At 39.7% G+C, this 20495-nt stretch overlaps 1 pseudogene; it reads left to right on the forward strand.

Annotated features, from left to right (window-relative positions):
• Positions 1-2691: 2691 nt before the first annotated feature.
• On the forward strand, positions 2692-19780 carry LOC138690593 (poly(A) polymerase gamma-like; annotated as a pseudogene).
• Positions 19781-20495: the final 715 nt, after the last annotated feature.

Raw genomic sequence — 20495 nt, forward strand, 5'->3', positions numbered from 1 at the left:
CCTTTTGGAAGATATGTGTTATAGATAGATTGTAAGGGTGCACTGTGTTTATAAAATCTTAAAGATAAACCAGAACAAAACCCAGGATCCATTCCACAGATTGTCTAAAATCTCCAATTCAGGAAGCAAGAAAATAACAATTCAGGGACAAGAGCAGGCCAAATACATCATTGTGAGGCAACAGCATAGGAAGTGTACGTGGAAGAAGATAAAACAAGTTCGAGAGAAGGTGAGTTATTATCTGTGCTATACGGGATGCTGGCACTGCTTTCAGGCTACCAACCCAGCTTCAAGGCAGAAAAAAAAGTGGCTTTATCTTTATGCTGGCATCAGGAACAAGGTGCTTTAACTTGCCAGCAGGTGTCTGCAGGCTTTTTTTAGCATGAGTTTGTGCAGTAGGAATGGAAGGTGTAGCTGGTGTTACTTCAGTGAACGTCACAGGGTTTGGGGGTTTTCTTGCTTGGTTGGATTTGGTTTGTTTGTTGTTTGGGGGTTTTGTTTTGTTTTGTTTTGTGCTATCAATTTGGAGGGTTCAGGAGCTGATTTACATTCATTCCTCCTCCCAAGTGGTGACGGTAGAAAAGGCTGGAGTGATAAATTTCTACCCAGCTGGAGGCAGGCTGACCTCATAAGTCGGAGAGATGCATTCACAGTGAAGGCTCATACACCGCCCTGATGGCTGCAACTCCCTGAACTGTAATAGTGTGAACTTATCCGTTGTCTCTCGGAGTATGCAGGATAAATGGCTTGCAGCTTTGTGAAGCTATAAACAAGTGACAAAACTTGGAACAAATCAGTTTAACTTCTTGTATAAAATTAGGATCTCTTGGAACTGAAGTATGTTGGAGCTGTTCACTGTGGTGGACAAATCATAGCAAGAGTTGGCAAAATATTAAACTGCCAGAGACTTCTCATTTAAACAGAAGGCTGATGGATGAATAGGTATTATGCCATGCATGCTACTTTCTCTTTTAAGATCTCTTCTTTGTATATGCCTGGCAGTCTGGTACAGTTGAGAGAGAGAAGTAAGATATTTATTTATTTATTTAATTCCAAAAAGGGAACAAATTCTATTGGGCATAAGTCATTCTCAGTAAAGCTTTCCAAGTGCCATTTTGCTCAACTTTTAAGTTGTGAGATCAAATTTTCAGTAATACATGCAGGCAACTGAAAAACATCTACTCTTGACTAAGAGAATTTGCTGTTGATAATATCTGCTATATCTAATCGATATTGTCCTTTATGTCAATCTCTAATTATAGCCTCTGCAGGAAGAATGGGGCAACAAAAGGCAGATGGTGGCCTTCTGTAGCCTGGAAAGATCTTGGATGCTAGCAAAGTCTAAAACCCATTCTTGTGTTGTGCAAACTTTCTGAAGTGCAAGTTGTACACTGCAAGTAATGTGTAAAACATGGAAGAAGTTGCTGCTGTAGTTGTTTTAATTTAGATGTAATGCACAGCAATTAAACATAAGCTTTCCTTCTGTATTTGTTATGAAAATGATATCATAAGAAGGAAAATATTAATTATGACTATTTTTACTTATAAAGTGGAAATTGACAATGCCTATAAACAAGGCAAGGCAAATTAGGTCAAGGCCTAGTTACACTTGCAAGTAAACAGCTGTTCTGACTGGGGAGACTAGTTGATAGGACTACAGTTCTAATACCCTCCCCCCCGCTCCAGCTTTTTGGAAAACGCATAGAAAAAAGTTTGAAAAATGAGCTCATAGAGAAGGGAGGCGGAGGGAACCCACTAGATGACTAAAAGCCATGTCTATAGTTGGATAAAGCTACTCTGAGAGAGAGAAATCCATCTTTCCTCAGTGGAAGAGTAAAGGCAACAATTAGAAATAAGGAGCTGCAATAAGCAATCTTTTTAAAATCAAGTGTTGAAGCTGTCCTTTGAGCACTTCCTCATCCCATTCCAGCCAAAGTGGGTCAGATGCCTTAAATAGTTCTAAGCATCTCTCGACTAACCCAGCTAATATTTGAAGTTGTCCATATATGAAATAGGAAAATGTCTGGTTTGAATAAAGGCATCATTAATCCCTTTAGCCTTAGGGGTTGGATATGGACTCTTTGACAAGCATGATGAGTTGTAGAGACCTTTTTAATGTGTCTCCCCCTTTTGCTACTAGTGTTTCTGTAGAAACCCTTGATCCATTAAGTACAGTCCTCACTTCCTTGTCCCACTCCTTTCTCTCTCCTGCTTTCAGCTGGTAATGCAAAGTAGGGGTTTCTTTCTCCATTTTTCCCTTTCTAAAGCAAGGGTTCTATGGTGTAAAAAAAAAAAAAAAAGCTCATGCTGCTTTTAATTTAATGTTGTCCTGCCATGTCAGTCCTGTGCTGCTTCTGATTGCAAAGAAGTCTAAGCAGACAGGGCAAGTGGAGGGTTGGAGGTGAAAATGATGCCTTGCTGTGCTTGGAGTTCCAGGGGCAGTAACCCTGTGGGCCTCCAAACCCAGGTGCCTGGTGTCCTGCTCAACCTAACTGGGCAGTGAGCTAGTTAAAGCAGATTTGAGCACCTTCTACAAACAGATCTTAACTTGTGCTGCTCTGCGTGCTGACATACAGCTCTTGGATTTAGATTAAAACAGATGTATGTACAGCTACGCCTCTGAACTATAAAAATTGAACACTGTGTTAGAAGCACAAGGCTCTGCTAGCAACATTAGCTGCAGATTGGTTGATGTTTTCATTCATCCTCTTCTGTAAACGAAACCAAGGTAATGCTGAATTTGCTGTAACAACTCTGTTTAACAGACCACTTTGTTATATGTCCTTCCTCTACAATAAACTATAATGTCCTTCCAGAATCAGTAGAAGCACAGCAAAGACATTGAACTAAAAGAAGCCAGTGTTAAATTGTCTTGTTTAATGTTAGCAAGAAGCTGATGGGAATATCCTTAAATCAAAACTGATATGAAACACATTTATGTCCAAAACTTGTGCTGTATGTAGTGTCACCCTTCGTGAACTTCAAACCTTTTCATTTCCTGGCAATCAGTTATAACTCTCTAGCGCAATGCAAATAAGCTGTCTTAAGAGGGTAGCAACTTGGATCTTTTCTTATATCCACAATTTTTTTTTAAAAAAGTAGTTGTGACTTCTAAGTTAGGTCAAGTTATCTAAAAACCATAAGCAGGATCTTTTTTTCCTCATTTATGTTAATGTTGGGCAAAAGAACAGAAGCTGATTTGGAAACCGGTTAAGTGGAAGGGTGTTTTCCAGTAAGGTGGTTGGTTTGTTTTTTTTTTTTTCTTTTATGGAGTCTTCAGTATTTTATTGTCTCCCACAGTACTCTTAGGCTGCAGAACCAGCCTCAAAGGCACTGTGGAATTACTTCTCCAATTAGCTTGGCTCCTCCTAAGGATAGAGATTGCATTCATACTCAGAAGCTGGTTGAAGTGATGAAAGCATTTGGGGTATTTGAAGATGAGGAAGAACTGAACCATGGGTATAACAAGACTGTCAAATTTGTTGATCTCCTTGGGCGGGGGGGCGATTAGGGCAAACTTAACATGAGTTTTCTTTACAGGCTGGTCATTCTTGGTAAGCTGAATAACTTGGTCAAAGAATGGATTTCAGAACTTGGTGAGAGCAAGGTAAGGATTTTTGATACATTCTTATCAAAACAGCTGAAGCCTTTTTGTTTCTTTTAAAGAAACTAGGATTTATGCTGAAGTTGAACTTTTAACTTTCTTAAGTATCAAGGAGATCCGTAATAACTGTCATTGAAATAAAGTATAAAAGATACTTCAGATCAAGCTCTTCAAGTCCTTGGGGCACTGAATAAATTTGTGAATTGGCTCCATCAGTTGACTTGTAGGAGTTAAGAAAGCTGAAAAAACATATTGTGGGGTGAGAAAGATGGTAAATGGGCAATAATCTTGCCCCAAACAGCCTACAGCACTCAATCTAGTTTGGCATTATTACACTAGACTTGCCTTTGGTATGGCTCTTAGATTGTGTTAATTTATGTGGGCTGGCTGCAGGGAAGACTGATAGTAGGTCTTAGTTTGTTTAAATTGATGAAATGATTGCTACATTACTCATCTTTTTTTTGTTTTGTTTGTGAGCTGCAAGCACTCACTTCAGAAAAACAGTATCAGTCTATTAGACTAACAACTCAGTACGGGAGGGAGAAGACATTGTTTATGGAGGCTGTTGTAGTCTTTCTAAATAACTTACATGCTAGTTAAACTTGCACGTAGCTCAATGTGTATTTTACATTCTACAGAAAACTCTTTCTCTTCTACCCACAGAATCTTTCCCCTTCAGCAGTAGCAAATGTTGGTGGCAAAATATTTATGTGTGGTTCTTACAGGCTTGAAATACACAGTAAAGGTAAACTTTTGTTGTCTGGTCATAGTTCTAATGTTTGAAAGTGTCTTCCAATGGTAACAGAAGAAATGGAATCTCTTTGCAGGTGCTGACATAGATGCTGTTTGTGTTGCTCCTAGACATGTAGAAAGATAGGATTTCTTTCAGTCGTTCTTTGAAAAACTCAAACATCAGGAGGAAATAAAAAATCTAAGAGTGAGTAAGCTCTCTCTTTGATAGACTGTGCAACTCCTACAATAAGAATATTCATGTTGAAGACTCATATTGGTAGTTGTTGTCTTACAAACCAAAATTAAAAAGGGAATTGTTTCTGAGTACCTTCTAAAATACTCTTTACGCAGCATGAAAATGTTGAAGTCAAGCTTTTGGTTCCCTTCCCCAATGACTGTACATCACATAAGACTCTTTGTGGTTCACTTTTTCCCTACCCATGGTTTGGGAATGAGTTGGCTATAGTATCAAAAAGCAAGATTGTCCCTAGGAGCCTTGCTTTAACTTTAGATGTAGTAAGGGGCTTGGAAATAAGGTAACTGCATGCAGGTAGAGGAAGGGGCAGCCTGAGATCTAAGCAAGTTGAATGTGATGTGGAAAGGTTTCTGAGACTCAGCCTGAGACTTTGTAGAAGAGATACACAGTCAACTTTACATAAAGTTAATAGGAGCTGTGCTGCGAACGTGCAAAACTGCCTTGTAAAATCACCCTCGGTGCCTATGTTGTGTACCTTGCGTATAAAACCAAACTCCTGAGAAGTGTTTCTGTCAGCCTAGTCTTCCTTGTACAGACATTTTGAAAGATTTCATATGCATAGCTAATGAGCCTTCGTTTAGAAGACTGCCACCTGAAAACAGACTCAGTGGGCTGTGGCACAGCTCTAACAAGTGGTCTACAAAATTGGAAATTGTCCCATAAGGTAGCTGATAGCATCTCAGGCATGGTAGAAAATAAAAATACAGGAGGCTTGTGCACGCTGTCAAATGTGGACAGAATTTTCTAGATTTCTCTGGATGTTAACCAGTAGTAAGATAGCTATGGAAATCTCTTGCTTTTCTTCCTCACCACCAAGGTAAGTACCTTACAACCTCTGATACTGATGGCTCATTGTGCACTGTTTGTTCATTACAATACATGATCAGCCTCTGAATCTCTTGGCTAAATAACTTCTGAATGCTAGTATTAGTACTGTATTAGTGCTATACTGCTTGCAGCTTATTATAAGTTTTTTTTGGTTTGGAAGCAGCTCAGTCTTTATACTGAGTAGTTAGCAGTGTAAATTCTGCATTTGATCGTAGTTTAGGAGAAACATTAAAGTAGCAAAACATTTTTTCTTACACAGTTATCCTCTCCTTTACAGGCAGTTGAAGATGCATATGTACCACTTGTCAAGTTTGAGTTTGATGGCCTTGAGGTAAGCATTTTTTTTCTTTAAGTGAGTAAATTTTTTTCGTGCTTTGGAATAGGATAACTTTTCCAGGGACCTGTGACTGTGCTGTTTTGGACCACAACCTATCCCAGGAGAATACATTGCTTATAGGAAAATAAGCCCCTAGGAAGCCTGGCAGGCATGGGAGCATCAGGGACATCTTTTTCTAAACCTGTGCTGTAGACCAAGGTAGCCTGCTTGAATAGCATTTATCTCTAGGATCGTGCAGAGTGGGAGCAGAGGAAGTGTCCTTGCTAACTCTTCTTAGCTCTGACAAGTGAGCTTTCTACAGAGGGATGCGTATAGTGTAGTTCACTGTGTGAAACATGTGAGCAGACTAAATGTTTTGCTGCAAATCCAAAATGAAGTGGTCATGGGACAAACAATCTGGAAAATGGAAAGTAAAAGTACTCATTTGACTCCTGCCTAGGTTTGTCAGCTGCAGGAATCCTGGTATCTTGAATACTTCTTACACAATTAATAAAGACCTGCATGCTCTAATACCTAAGCAAGTTACTGCTTGGTATCACTATTATGAAGACATTTATTCAGTGACCTTTTTGTGGCCTTTATCTGGTACAGACATTCACAGAATAATTTTCTTGCCTCAGACTGTACTAAACCCCAGATACTTCAGGATCAAAAGGGCTTACTGCCTAAAGAAAATGCTCTCTCCTTTGCTGAAGTATAGTTGAGGTGATTGAACTTGTCTTAATTCTGTGATTAATTTTAAGTTCCTTTTTAATTAAAATTCTAAGTCTAGAGTAATCTTTTTTTCAACTTAAAAACCCCTCTTCCTTTCCCTAGCTTAAAAAGAAAGGGGTGATGCAATGAAGGTTTTGTAAATAAAATATGGAACTTTTAGAAATTTTATGGAGTCTTCTGGTCAATAAATCTCGGGAGATGTATCTATAGTCACATAATTCTAAATACAAATGTTAACCTTTCTTTTTAGACTTGAATGACTGTCCCCCACTAGTGTGCTGTTTGCAAACTGTGTGGCATTCTAATGGCTGGCACTTTCTTCCTCTTAAGATTGATCTCATGTTTGCAAGACTGTCTATGCCAACTGTTTCTGATAAGCTTGATCTCAGAGATGACTCACATCTCAGAAGCCTGGATATAAGATGTATATGAAGCTTAAATGGTAAGCATATTTACACATCTTTAAAAAGAAAATATTACTAAAATTGGTGTGGAATGCACATTACACAACCCAAGTTTCTGTACAAGATGCAGAAACTGATCCCCTGTATACTTGAGATCTGAGGAGGTGGTGAGTGGGCTGAAATTTAGATGTTTCAAGTTGTGTTTCATGTTTCTTTGATTGGGGTGTGCACATTGTTCCAGTTTGCCACAGAAACTACTTCAGATGAATAGGTAGAGCACTTGATAGAGAAGAATGTGTGGTAGTTCATTAAAAAAAAAACACAACAAAACAAACAAACAAAAAAAACCAACCCCAAATTTAAAATACTGAAGCCTGACTTGCTCACTGTTTAACACTCACTGGTTTAATTGTTCCTGGCTGTCGAAAGAAACCTAGCTTTCGGAATCCTGTGGAAGGGCCTTACTGAAAATTGTTGGCTGCAGTCTAAAGTATGAAAAAGCTGTTGAGGGCACCAGTTACCTGACGTGATACTGAAAGTTACGTGTAATCTCTAATTTTTAAGGTAATACAAAGCAAGTAATCCAAACTTGTTTTCATAGACTTGAAGGATAAACTGTAAGTTATTGATCCAGCATAGCATAAAAACAACTTGTACCTGTGTCGTGGTTTCAGCGCAGCTGGTAACAAAGGACCACGCAGCCGCTCGCTCACTCTTCCTGCCCCCCTCCAGTGGGATGGGGAGGAGAATCAGAAAGGAGAAAAGGAAAAAAAAAAAAAAGTATCCTTGAGCTTTGAGATAAGGACAATTTACTGGGACAACACAAAAAAAGACATTACAGCAACAACGGTACTAATAAAAGAATATACCAAACAAGTGGTGCACAGTGCAACTGCTCACCACCCAGAACCCAATGCTCCGCCACTTCCCCCACTGAAAGCCGAGAGCCCCCCCAGCCCGCTCCCCATTTATGTACTGAGCATGATGTCACATGGTATGGAATACCTCCTTGGCTAGTTCAGGTCAGCTGTCCTGGCTGTGCCCCCTCCCAGGTTCCTGTGAAAATTAACTCTATTCCAGCTGAACCCAGGACAAGATGTTACTAGGAAGTTCTGTGCTTCAACATTTTTTCTTACAGGCTGCAGAGTTACTGATGAAACACTACACCTAGTGCCAAATAAAGAGAACTTCTGGCTCACACTGCAATTAAACTGTGGGCAAAATGTGAGTAATGTGATTGTTTGTGATCTTTAAACTTTTCAGAGGTACCTCATGCTGAAAAAATAATAACATTAGAATTCCTTCAGCTTTGGATAGCTGTTTAAATAACAGTTTTTTACCCCCATGGGGCAGATTCTGTGTGTTTTTTAATGAGGGTAGAGTGGGGAGAAGAGGGGAGTGCCTACAGGACAAGGTGCTGCATTGCTTATCAGGAACCTGACTACAAAGGATAAAAATGCCAAGTGAAGTATAAAAGCTCGATACATAAGGAATAAGAAAATACTGTTTGCGCATGTGACTAGAGCAAGTGCTAGAAGAATGGTAGAACCTTTTTCTTAAGGGAAGTTGGATGAAGCAGTAGCTGTAGCAGTGCAGGCAAATTTCAGAGTAGCAGTATTTTGGGAAGTGGTGTGGTAATGATTCTTTTTCTCATCGCTGTGAGGACCAACAATTTTGGCCTCATTGCACTGAAAAAATAACTGACTTTGAGGCTGAAGTGTACTAGGTATTCTATAGATTGTGAGGTTGGTGCTGTAAATTTGAAGGAATATACTTGGGTATTGAAAGACTACAGGCTAATGACAGCATATCCATTGTATGATGTGGCATTTACTCCAACATGCTGGGATTCATTGGTAGGGTTTCCTGGGCCATGCTAGTAGCAAGAATGTATCAGCTCTAGCCAAACGCTTTGGCTACTACTCTGATTAAGACGTTCTTGTTTTTTTTCAAAATGGTAAGAGCTATTTATGACTATTTTAATTTGCAGAAAGTAGTTACACTTTTTGTGGTAGTTCTTTATATAAGATTTACACCAACAACATTCAATCCTACCCTGAATTACATGGCAGAGTTTTAAATGGACAGTTAGTTACTGGCTTTTCTTATACAGGGAGTGGCCAAAACCTGTATTGCTGAAACAACACGAAGAGAGCAATCTTAACTTACCAGTATGGGACCCTAGGGTATGTAGACATTGAATTTGGAAGCCTTTAAACTTTCTTCTAAGCTAAGCTGCTGGTGCTGAGCACAATTGTTTTAACATCATAGGTGAACTGATGAGACCGATATCATGTAATGCCTATCATTACCCCAGCCTATCCACAGCAGAACTCTACATACAACGTATCTACATCAGCATGAGCGGTAGCGGTAGAGGAGTTAAAACATGGTAAAGTTCTTTCCATGCATATTAATTGATTAAAAAGTATAAATTTTCCTCTATGAAACCACATTATCTGAATTGGTTATATTCTGCGAGGTGTTCCGCCCTTTTAGGCAGAAGAGTTCTCTGGGAAGTATATCTGTTGCAGGCAATAAGGGACCAGTTTTACAATGAACTGTTGTAGTAGACCTGCATTGTGTCAAGGGAATCCCTGCTTTTTGATCTGTCAATCATTGTTCAAAACCTTTATCTTATAAAGTTTATATCATGCTCTGCTAGTCTTTAAAAAAAAAAAAAAAAAGTAATAAGTTTTTCAACCTTAATTATAGGTCTTGCAGTTACAAATGAGATTCTCCAAGGAAAATCGGACTGACCAAAGCTCTTTGAACCACAGAACTTCTTTCAGAAATACAAGTATGTATGAAATCTGTTATCTGAACTTGAAATTATTTACTTACTGGTTAGCATAGATAGTTTTAGCTTGCAGTCTAAATAGAAGATGGCATTGGTGTTTGTTTTTCAGAAACTGGAGGTAGTCATATGAATTTCGGTAAGGATAAGTAGAGGGAAGAGAGAAAAACTATATGTGTTATGCCACTGACACTGTTTTTATTAAAAGAAATCAACTCTGATACTTAGAATGTAGCAGAATGCAATTATAAAGGGTGTAATCAGTTTTTCTTCAGTTAATACTGTGCCGAATGCAGGATATAATCTGTCATGTCTGGAAGTCACATTCTATACATTTAAGGCAGTTTTGATTTCACTTGAAGGAATACAAAGTCCTGAGCTAGGATATTATTTTTTCTTTTCTTCTAGACATTGTATTGTGCTGACTGCTAGTGCCTCCACTGAAGAGCATCACTTAGAGTGGTAAGACTTGCTTTGAATGTGGATTCAATAGATAATTGACACTCAGTTCAGTGTTGCACTTCATTAGTTAATACAGTTAACAAAAATAAAGCATTCAACTCTGCAACTAGGCATGGAATACAGTACCAAGTTAAGTAGACAGTTCATCAGCAAAACTGAAAGCTTTCTTGTGAAGGGAAGTTAACATAAATCTTGCTGTTTCAGAAGTTAACCTAAAGATCTAAGTCATGATGAGAAGGAACAAAGAGGGTTAGTGTGCATATGCCTGAAGGTCAGATGCTCTGTGTCATCTGGAGAAGCAGATGCAAGGAGTCTAAGGAGACTACTTACCCAACACTGCTTCAGTTAGGAAGATGTTCCTTGTCGCAGAGTCTGAAGTAAACGGGGATTACTTGATGTCATCAGATGTGTAGTGGACACTGGAGAGTTAGATCTTTTACTGAGTTAGAGAGCAGTGGTCTCCAGATTTTTGTGCAGTCCTGAGAGAAAAAAAAAAAATTAAACACATAGTTGCAGTATATATCTACTTATTTACAAGTTACATACACATTACTGAAGTTCTAGTATTTTCTTCCCATACCCAGTGGATTGTCTTGTGCACCCCCTGGTGTACACCCCCGGCATACACCCTGCCCCCCCCCCACTTTGAAGACCACTGTTGTAGAGCCTTAGAAGACTTGGTTTCATAACTTTTTTACTGGATGTAATATTTAATTTAGGACTAGATTACACTCAATGCTAAGTTGCTCTGGTTATGTAGTCAGCCTATTCCAGAGCCTCCTTTTCTCCAGTGAAGTGAAACAAGGCTGTTTAATCTAGGTGAAACCTGACCGTCTGCACAGAGCATCTGAATGCTGATAAATAGTATTTACAAACTTTTAATCTAGTAGTTTGCTCAGGCATCTTATGTTTAGTGCTGAAAATTATCATCTCAGCACGCTTGGTAGTGGATAGGTACATTGCAGGGGTGCTGATCTACTTTGTGAAATGTAATGTGAGAACCACTTCAACTGTAGTGAGAGAAAATGACTGCTTACGACATGACATTTGTCACTGTCTCAAAGGAGATACACCAATAACAACTTGTTTAACCTGTGTGAACCAGCTGACTAACTGTGAATCTTGAAATAAGGGGAAACGGTGAGGAATTAAGGTACTCTAATGTATGTGGTGTTCTCACTCTTAAGAAATGAGTACTTTACCTGCTTTGCTCAAGTAAGCAAGCGAAATAGCTCTGTGTAACAGACCACTGTTCTGAGGGCACCTTGGTTATACTTCAAAGTTTGGCTTGCGCTTTAAGGCAAATAATTTAATTCTTATGCTACCTCTAAAAGACATCTTCTCTCATGTTTAAAAATAGCTCTAATAGGTAATACCTTTTACCTGAACTTTTTAATGTGTTCACTTAAAAATCGTATCAGCTACAGCTTGATGTCAGTTGCAGTTAGGTATACAACAAGGAGTTATGGGCAGAGGGCTTAGAGCCAAATAGTTTTTGATGTGAAATGTTTTTAAGTGAACAAAGTTTATCGTATCTCACAATAAAGATGAGGAAAGTTCTGGCTCCAGTAAAAGCTGATGTTTTTTGCAGTGACAGAAATGGCAGCAAATGGGGCTTAGTTTTGCATCTGGGAAAATGAAAAGCAGAAGATAAATTTGCTTCAGTTTGTCTGCTATAAGAACAAGTTTAGTTCACCAACTCTTGAATGGATTTGGGAATAGATGACACATCTCTGTTGTTCATCAACATAAGATACTTTTGAAGAATGTAGAGTTCTGACTGCTTTCAAAGCTAGCAGTGTTTTAGGTAAAAGGGTAAAATGCCAGTACTTCATTTAAATGAAGAGCCTTTCTGGTCATGATACATTTCTTGGGCAAGTTTCTGTTGAGACTGTGTTGACTAGATCATTTGTTTATTAAAGGAACTATATTTTTTGAGTTTGCCTGGAAAAGGGTAAACTCTTTTCACAGGTCAATCTGCAGGAAGAATTGCATCTTTACTCAGGTGTAATTGAACAGTTGTGCTTGAGCCTTTTCTAAACTGTTGCTCTCCTTGATCTTAGGGGCAAAAAGGAGTTTTGCTGCTCTTCAAAATGCAGCCAGAGCTGCTGGGAATCTGCTTCTTGTTGATATTTTCATCATAGGTCATATGTTGAAGTGTTGTATCTGACCCGTTAAGAGTACAAGTTAAACTTGTTTACCTCTGTCTTTGGAAACTTTAAAGCTCAAATGTCACTGGAAACTTCTCAAACTATACTGTGTGTGATATAAATATCCAGTATCTGCTCAGCTGAATGAAACTTACTACTTACTGACTGGTTAGCATTTTTGTATTAGCATTGTATTGTAAAAAGGCATATAACAAATGTGCTGGATACAGTTAAAAATGAGTAAATGGCTCTTGTTCTTATTAGGATTGGCCTTGTTGAATCTGAAATTCGTGTGCTAGTTGGAAACTTGGAGAGGAATTAATTTCTATCTATTGCACATGTAAAGCCAGTCTTTCCCTGGCAGATGAGAACTTTGTAAACAGTGAGTTTCATTACTTTTCTGAAATACAGTTTGGCCAATGTATTTGTATTGTCTTTGTGTGGCAAGGTTTTGGTAGTGGGGGGGGGGGTTACAGGGGTGGCTTCTATAAGAAGCTGCTGGAAGCTTCCCCTGTGTCTGACAGAGCCAATACTAGCCGGCTCTGAGACGGACCCGCCACCGGCCAAGGCCGAGCCAATCAGCGATAGTGGTAACACCTCTGTGATAACATATTTAATAAGGAAAAAAAGTTGCTGGGACAGAAACAGCAGCCGGAGAGAGGAAGTGAGAACATGTAAGAGAAACAACCCTGCAGACACCAAGATCAGTGAAGAATGATGGGGAGCAGATGCTCCAGGCGCCAGAGCAGAGATTCCCCTGCAGCCCCTGGTGAAGACCCTGGTGAGGCAGGCTGTCCCCCTGCAGACCATGGAGGTCCACGGTGGAGCAGATATCCACCTGCAGCCTGTGGAGGACCCTACACCAGAGCAGGTGGGTTCCCGAAGGAGGCTGTGACCCCGTGGGAACCCTGCACTGGAGCAGGCTCCTGGCAGGACCAGCGGATCTGTGGAGACAGGAGCCCATGGAGCAGGTTTTCTGGCAGGACTTGTGACCCCGTGGGGGACCCACGCTGGAGCAGTGTGCTCCTGAAGGACGGCACACTGTGGAAAGGACCCATGCTGGAGCAGTTTGTGAAGAACTGCAGCCCGTGGGAAGGACCCACATTGGAGAAGTTCGTGGAGGACTGTCTCCTGTGGGAGGGACCCCACGCTGGAGCAGGGGAAGAGTGTGATGAGCCCTCCCCCTGAGGATGATGAAGCGGCAGAAAATAACGTGTGATGAACTGACCATAAACCCCATTCCCCGTCTCCCTGTGCTGCTGGGGTGCGTAGGTAGAGAATCCAGGAGTGAAGTTGTGCCTGGGAGGAAGGGAGGGGTGGAGGGAAGGTGTTCTGAGATTTGGTTTTATTTCTCATTACCCTACTCTGGTTGATTTGTAATAAATTGAGTTAATTTTCCCCAAGCTGAGTCTGTTTTGCCCATGATGGTAACAGGTGAGTGATCTCTCCCGTCCTGATCTCGACCCACAAGCTCTTCGTTATATTTTCTTTCCCCTGTCCAGCTGAGGAGGGGGAGTGATAGAATGGCTTTGGTGGGCACCTGGCATCCAGCCAGGGTCAACCCACAACAGTATTGCACTTTGCTTGTATTCATTCACCTCAGCTTACCTGCGAGAGATGTTCGGTTACGTACCTACTGTTTTGTAGGTATGAGGCCTCACAGGTAAGGTTCTGAGCATGTAGGATCTTTTTAAAGAAGGGAGAACTTCAGGGAGGAGTTCTCAGAGAACTTAAGTATGGGCTGACTCTAATCTTTAGCTGCTGCATACAACTAAATTGTTTTGCTTACTCCCTTCTTGAGAGTACATACTAGCATCCAGATAATTGGCATCTGTGCATAAATGATAGATTTGTGAATCTGTCTTTTTAGGAGTGGATATGTGTCAATGTCAATGTGGTTTCCTGGAATCGTATTTAGGAAAGTGGAAAATGCAGCAAGTGTTAACGTTGATTTAACGTATGTTATACAGTCGTTCAAAGGTAAGCCTATATTTTGCTCTAGTCTGGTAGGGTTTCATTTTTTTATTCTAGTGCAAGTTGCTTCACAAAGTGAATTGTGGTTCCTTCTGGTATTAGCTATTAGATATTTCTACCGAGCGCGATACATAGAAGATTAGCCTGAAAAACATACTGTTTTGACACTTTGGCACAGTAAGTCCATCTTGAAACAAAAGTGTGTACTAAAGTCCTATACCATATACCACACGTGAAATAACTGCTCTGCAGATCATAGTAAACTCTCACAAAGGAACTGCGATTCATGAGGTGGACAGTCAGATGTGAAGCCAGGAGATGTCCATTTACTGGGTGTAGCTACACTTGTCAAAAACAGTTGTCAGTTGCTGAACTTTGAAAGTGGGAATTAACTGTATCAGTCTCTAAAATAAGTTGTTAATGCCTGTTGAGAGTATTTTTTCCAAAATAACAGTTTATGTATGATATCATCCCAGAACTTTGAAAGGCAGTGAGTGGTCACCTTGTAATGACATGCAGTCTCGCATGTAAATCTTCATGTTCATCTTCCATTATTACTTTTGATAGATGTAGAAATAAAGTAATATTTCAAGTGTTGTTAGATAATGCTAGAATAAAGGGATTTTGGGGTGAGCAGTCATTTGAAAGTATAGGTCTTTTTGCCACAATCTGTTTGCTTCTTCCCAAGCTGCCTGCTCTTGTGCCTTTCAGAAGTGCATGTGTGCTGTCAGGCTCGTGCCTAGCTATCATAATGATGAACTAAGGAAATCAGGTTACTCTTCTGAAGTGACAAGTGTGTTTGGGCAAAAAGTTCTAATGGTGGGCTCCTTTAAACTCTTCATCAGTTCAAACAAACATTTATCCATGGTACCAGCATGAGCTGTGTGTTGTGTTGCTCAGACAACATGAGTAAATGCAGTAAAAGCTGACCTTCTTTTTAGCTCATGCTTTGGGATATGAGAAAAACACAGAAAAAAAGCATCAAAACTCTTGTCTGAGTTTCAAGCCAGGTGGGGTGACTTCCTCAGACTTGTACTCTTCTCTGAACTGATGCTTGTCTTATACGTTACATCCAGTGGCACTGTGTTTCAATGTTGTGGCAAATGTAAATTATGTCAACAAGGTTTATGTACTGCTAAGAGGCTAGAACTAATGTTAAATCCTGTATTTCTATGCACAAACTTTATTAGCATAGCTGTGTGCTCTTAGTTTAGTGAAGCACAGCCGACAATATGTTTCAGATACAGGGTTTGAATCCAGAGAGATTGAACAGAAAAGGTGTTTCTTGAGAGGTGTGATATCCCTTGGCAAATGTGGGAGTGGCCAGTAGTTACATGCAAGAAAGCTTTTATCATGTGCCTTGACTTTGAGAGAATATCTCTAGAGGGCAAGTTGATGGGCTCAAGAGTATAAGGCTCATAGTTCGGAAGGCTTTTGTTAAATGAACTTTATCTCACTTTTCCATAAAAACATTATTGAATTTACTTTGAAGCAACTGTTCATACCAGTGTGAATGTTCATATGTGTGCTTTTATTTCACTTCTAGGTCTCCTGTAGAAAGACTTATAAGCCTTTTTGTTTTTGTTGCATGTCCTTACTTTGATTCCCACTCTGTATGTTAGTAAGCTGACTTTCCAGTTATGCTCATGATAGGCTTGTTAAACTTACCTAAATGTGACTTAATTCTGTAATAACTTCTGTGCTAGTATAGCATTTTTTAGTTGCATAAAAGGTTCTTTGCAGGCAATTAAGAAAAACTGGTTTAAATTGTGGTGGTTCTGATAAGTCAGATGTCCCTAAAATCTAGACTGTCTTGGACAGATAGAGTTTTAACACCCGAATTAGTGAAACGCCCCCCCCCAATCACCACAGTAAATATCAAACAAAAAAATTAGTCTAAATCTTGATTAAGGTGTCTGGTCTCTCATCAGCTGAGCACAGTTGGGTTGATTCAGAAATTCCTCTAGATCTATTTTCAACCAGAAAACTAAGGGTTAAGGAGTATTATCTCCTTCAGGCTAAAATCAGCTCAGATGTGAGCTGCATGATTAGCAAACCACAGCTGTAACTGAGCACATAAATGTATATTTGAACTTAAATAGCTATTACATACCTGGTCTGTACTGGATGTGAAATGGGCATCTTGGGTCACGTTCATCTTGGGACAACTTCTTATTCTTTGTTTGGGCTGGACAGACTTAAAGGCTTGCTGCTTCTAAAGAAACCATGTGTAACTTTGACAAATACCTAATGCAAACATTCCCACTAAGCTACAACGCTAAATTTCCTGTTAGTTTCCAGCCAGGCTAACAACCTCAATATGCTAAAGGATGGTATGAAGATTGAGGCAGCTCATGTGAAGAGAAAGCATCTCCACTATTTTTTGCCTGCAGAAACCTTACAGAAAAGAAAGAAGGTATAATAAAAATTTGGCTCTTCTGGCATTTTTTTTTTTGCTTTAATAATTACTTCATTATTTTGTTGTTGTTGTTTCAGCAAAGCATGCTAGGTGCTAGTCAAAATGCTAGTGGGCTTCAGTGCAAAAGGACTTCTTCAGATGGAAGTTGTTTGGACAGTTCCAGAGACACAGACTCCAGAACACCAGATAATGTCTCTTCTTTAAATAAGATTTCTAAATTGGACACTTCTACAGCAGAGAGATAAAGGTTAGCACCATAACCTTAAAACTGTGAAGAAGCTGCTTTTTAACTGACTCGCAATGTGAATGAGGTCTAGGATTTTGTGTTGAATCTATGTTGTTCATAAGCATGTGGAGCGCTCTAATGGCTTCAGGAACAAAGCTGTCATCTCCTTTGGGCACATGGGGAGAGACAGGTTAAAGAAATCCTTGAAAAAATTAATTCAGTGTATGTGAACACATATAGGAAGAAAGAAGAACATGATAACAGAGCAATTATTTGGTCTTGAATGTAGTTCCCCTTAGGTTAGCGTGTAACTTGAAGCTGGAGCGTTTTATAAGTAGGTAGCTGTTCTTTCTAACAAAAAAAATGGTTAATGCCAAGCATGTTCTAATGAAGTGCTGATCTTGATCACAGAAACACTAGAGCTGCTGATGATTTGGTGCAGCAGTATGAGAACTTGTGCAGTAAAAGTGTCTGTCACTTCCTGGGAAGTCTCTTTGTTCATAAACTACTTCAGCACAGGAGGAATATGTAATCTTGAGAGTAATAGCCCAAGACTACCAAATGAGTAATGCCTTCTGTATTCAGACTGTTTGGTACTGTAGCAGTAGCATTAAAAAAAAAATAAAAATTGGATGCCTGTATGGGTAGAGCAGATACATTCATGAAAAGCAGTACAGAGTGCTGGTGTCCTGGTTTCAGCTGGGATATAGTTAACTGTCTTCCTAGTAGCTGGTACAGTGGTATGTTTTGAGTTCAGTATGTGAAGAATGTTGATAACACTGATGTTTTCAGTTGTTGCTCAGTAGTGTTTAGACTATAGTCAAGGATTTTTCAGCTTCTCATGCCCAGCCAGGGCACCTGACCCAAACTGGCCAACAGTGTATTCCATACCATGTGACCTCCCATCTAGTTTAGGAACTGGGCAGTGGGGGGGCAGGGATTCGCCGCTCGGGGACTGGCTGGGTGTCGGTCGGCGGGTGGTGAGCAATTGCCCTGTGCATCATTTGTACATTTCAATCCTTTTATTACTACTGTTGTCATTTTATTAGTGTTACCATTATCATTATTAGTTTCTTCTCTTCTGTTCCATTAAATCGTTCTTATCTCAACCCAGGAGTTTTACTTCTTTTCCTGATTTTCTCCCCCATCCCACTGGATGGGGGGGGAGTGAGTGAGCGGCTGCGTGGTGCTTAGTTGCTGGCTGGGGTTAAACCACGACAGCTGGATATACTACCCTGGAAAACAGTGCAAGTACATAGAGACTGACTAAAGAAAATGCTTAAGTTTAAATTTGCGGTCTGAAGTTCAGCAAAATGAAGATCTCATTCTAGATTGCCTGTGAGTTTGTTGTTCAGTAGAGTGCGACAATGAGATAAGAAGATAGACATTTGTCTTGCATGGACTTTCTGGAAAGGAAAAGTACAGTATTTTACAAACTAGCATTTTATAACTCTGGCATTTGACTTTTACAGAAATGCTGTGTATCAGAAATCTGATGGTGCTACCTCATGTAGCTGTGCCATCAGTGTCCAAGGGACTCTCCATTTCTGTTACTGATTCAAGTATGTATTGAAGTAGCGGATGGAATCCAGTCTTTAATTTCATGGCTGAACTCTAGAAGCTCAGTGTCTCCTACAGAACTGGAGGCTACAGTTGCAATAAGAACATTGGGAGCTCCAGTTGGGTGCACCATTCCAGGACATAACACAGTTTCTCCATGCGGATCACATTTTGTCCAAGGACAGCATGAATTAAGTGGGACTCCAATTACAGATCCTAAGAATGCTGCACTTAAATGACCTTATTCACTGACCACTAAAGGACCTTGCTCACCTACATCAGAAGAATGCCCCCAAAAACTAGTAGACAGAGAAAAAGTAAGGAGAGGGGGGTCTAGGCCAGGGAGTGTTTGAAGTAGAATTAATTATTGATGTACAATGAATGACATAACTGAGAAGAAATGTATATATACATCCCCAGTGGATTCAGGAATCTAAATTTAAGCATAATGATAGTTTTCCTAGGATGTAGGTATGAGAAATTGTCTCGAATATACTGTATAGCTATTAAACAATTTTTTTTTTTCCAAGATCTGGCACTAGTGACTGTTTCTGGTCTGGTGGCAGGGTCTCTAAATACTACTGTACTTGTATATTACTGCACTGACCAATTGCTGAATGAACTGACTTATTTGGAAGCGGTTCTTAATTCAGGAAAAAAAAAAAATCTCAAAATGAAGTGGATATGAATCTTATAAATTTAAAAGTATGAGCTAATCTTGTTCTGCCAGATGATTTTTGAATGCATATTGATAGGTTTGCTGCTTTAGAAATCAGCAGCCTACTCAATAGGTTGTCCACTGCTGACATGACAGTGTGGAGTTGCTAGTTAAATCTTGTTTTTGTGGAAGCTTTCGATTAATGCTTGATTTGTTTTATTGCTATACATAACTCTCCTTAAACAGCTGTTTGTGTGGCTTGACCTCTGATTTGAGGCAGAGGCAAAGAACAACTAGAAAAAGCTCAATTTTGATACTTGTAAAGAATCAGCTTGCAGAACTGTTACCTACTATTGAATATTTCAAGTACAGATTTCAAGGTTTGGGTAATAAGACTTTTTGCGAGGCTTGAGATTGCCGTGTGGTAATGGTAGTCTTGTCTAAATGTTTTAAGAATGGCCACTAATACACTTAATGTGTTGACTGGAAGCTGTACTCAAATATGAGGGTAATTTTAGCATAGCAATTATTCTGGGCCTGTGTATTCTGTTCTTCTAGTTAACTGGCCAGGATTCAGCAAAGATGGTGGCAATCCAGAAGATGTCATCAGCAGATCTACAGACAACATAATTTTGAAGGGGTTTTACTCAGTGGACTAACTGGAAAGCTGAACGGACTGTTCCAGTGCCCAGACTACCTCACACAAATACTCTATGTGTTTGTTGATGTAAACAAAAATATGCTTTTTAGTTTAACTTATTTCAGTCTTCATTTCCCAAATATATTCTTCTAAGAGTTATCCTTATTAGTCTTTTTAAAAGTCTTAACTATCACTAGCTGAAACAGCTTTTGAAAAAGCCACAAAACCCAACCTGTCCTGTGACTTGGATTGAGAATGTGTGTAAACAGGTTAACTAGTCACTGCAAGCACGCTGTCGTTCAAAGTGTATATGAACGTGCTTGTATCCATTTGTGCTTTCCTAGTGCACGTGCATATATTGTTCTTATCTTAAATTATTTTCCCATTTGGCACATACACTTCTGTGCACCTATCACAATAGTACTCAGCTTTCTCAGCTAGTAGCTTTCCTCTGCCTAACGCAGCCATGCACTACACAAGTATTGCCTCCCATGGAGGTCCATTAATAATTTAAATATTGAAGAAAATGCAGCAGAGGATGCTACCAAGATGTGGAGAAGATAGACATGTCCCTTGCCATTGTATCTGATTTTTGTCTTAAGACTGCTGCAGCACGAGACTTGATGGGATTTTTTTGTTGTCACTGGGTAGTAAAGCTAAACTCAGAACACATGGCTGAAGATGTACTTAAATGTTGCAATAGCCAAGGCTGTTGTGACACTACTACCCACCTG

Source organism: Haliaeetus albicilla, chromosome 22 (genome assembly GCF_947461875.1).
Source record: "Haliaeetus albicilla chromosome 22, bHalAlb1.1, whole genome shotgun sequence".
Lineage (NCBI taxonomy): Eukaryota > Metazoa > Chordata > Aves > Accipitriformes > Accipitridae > Haliaeetus > Haliaeetus albicilla.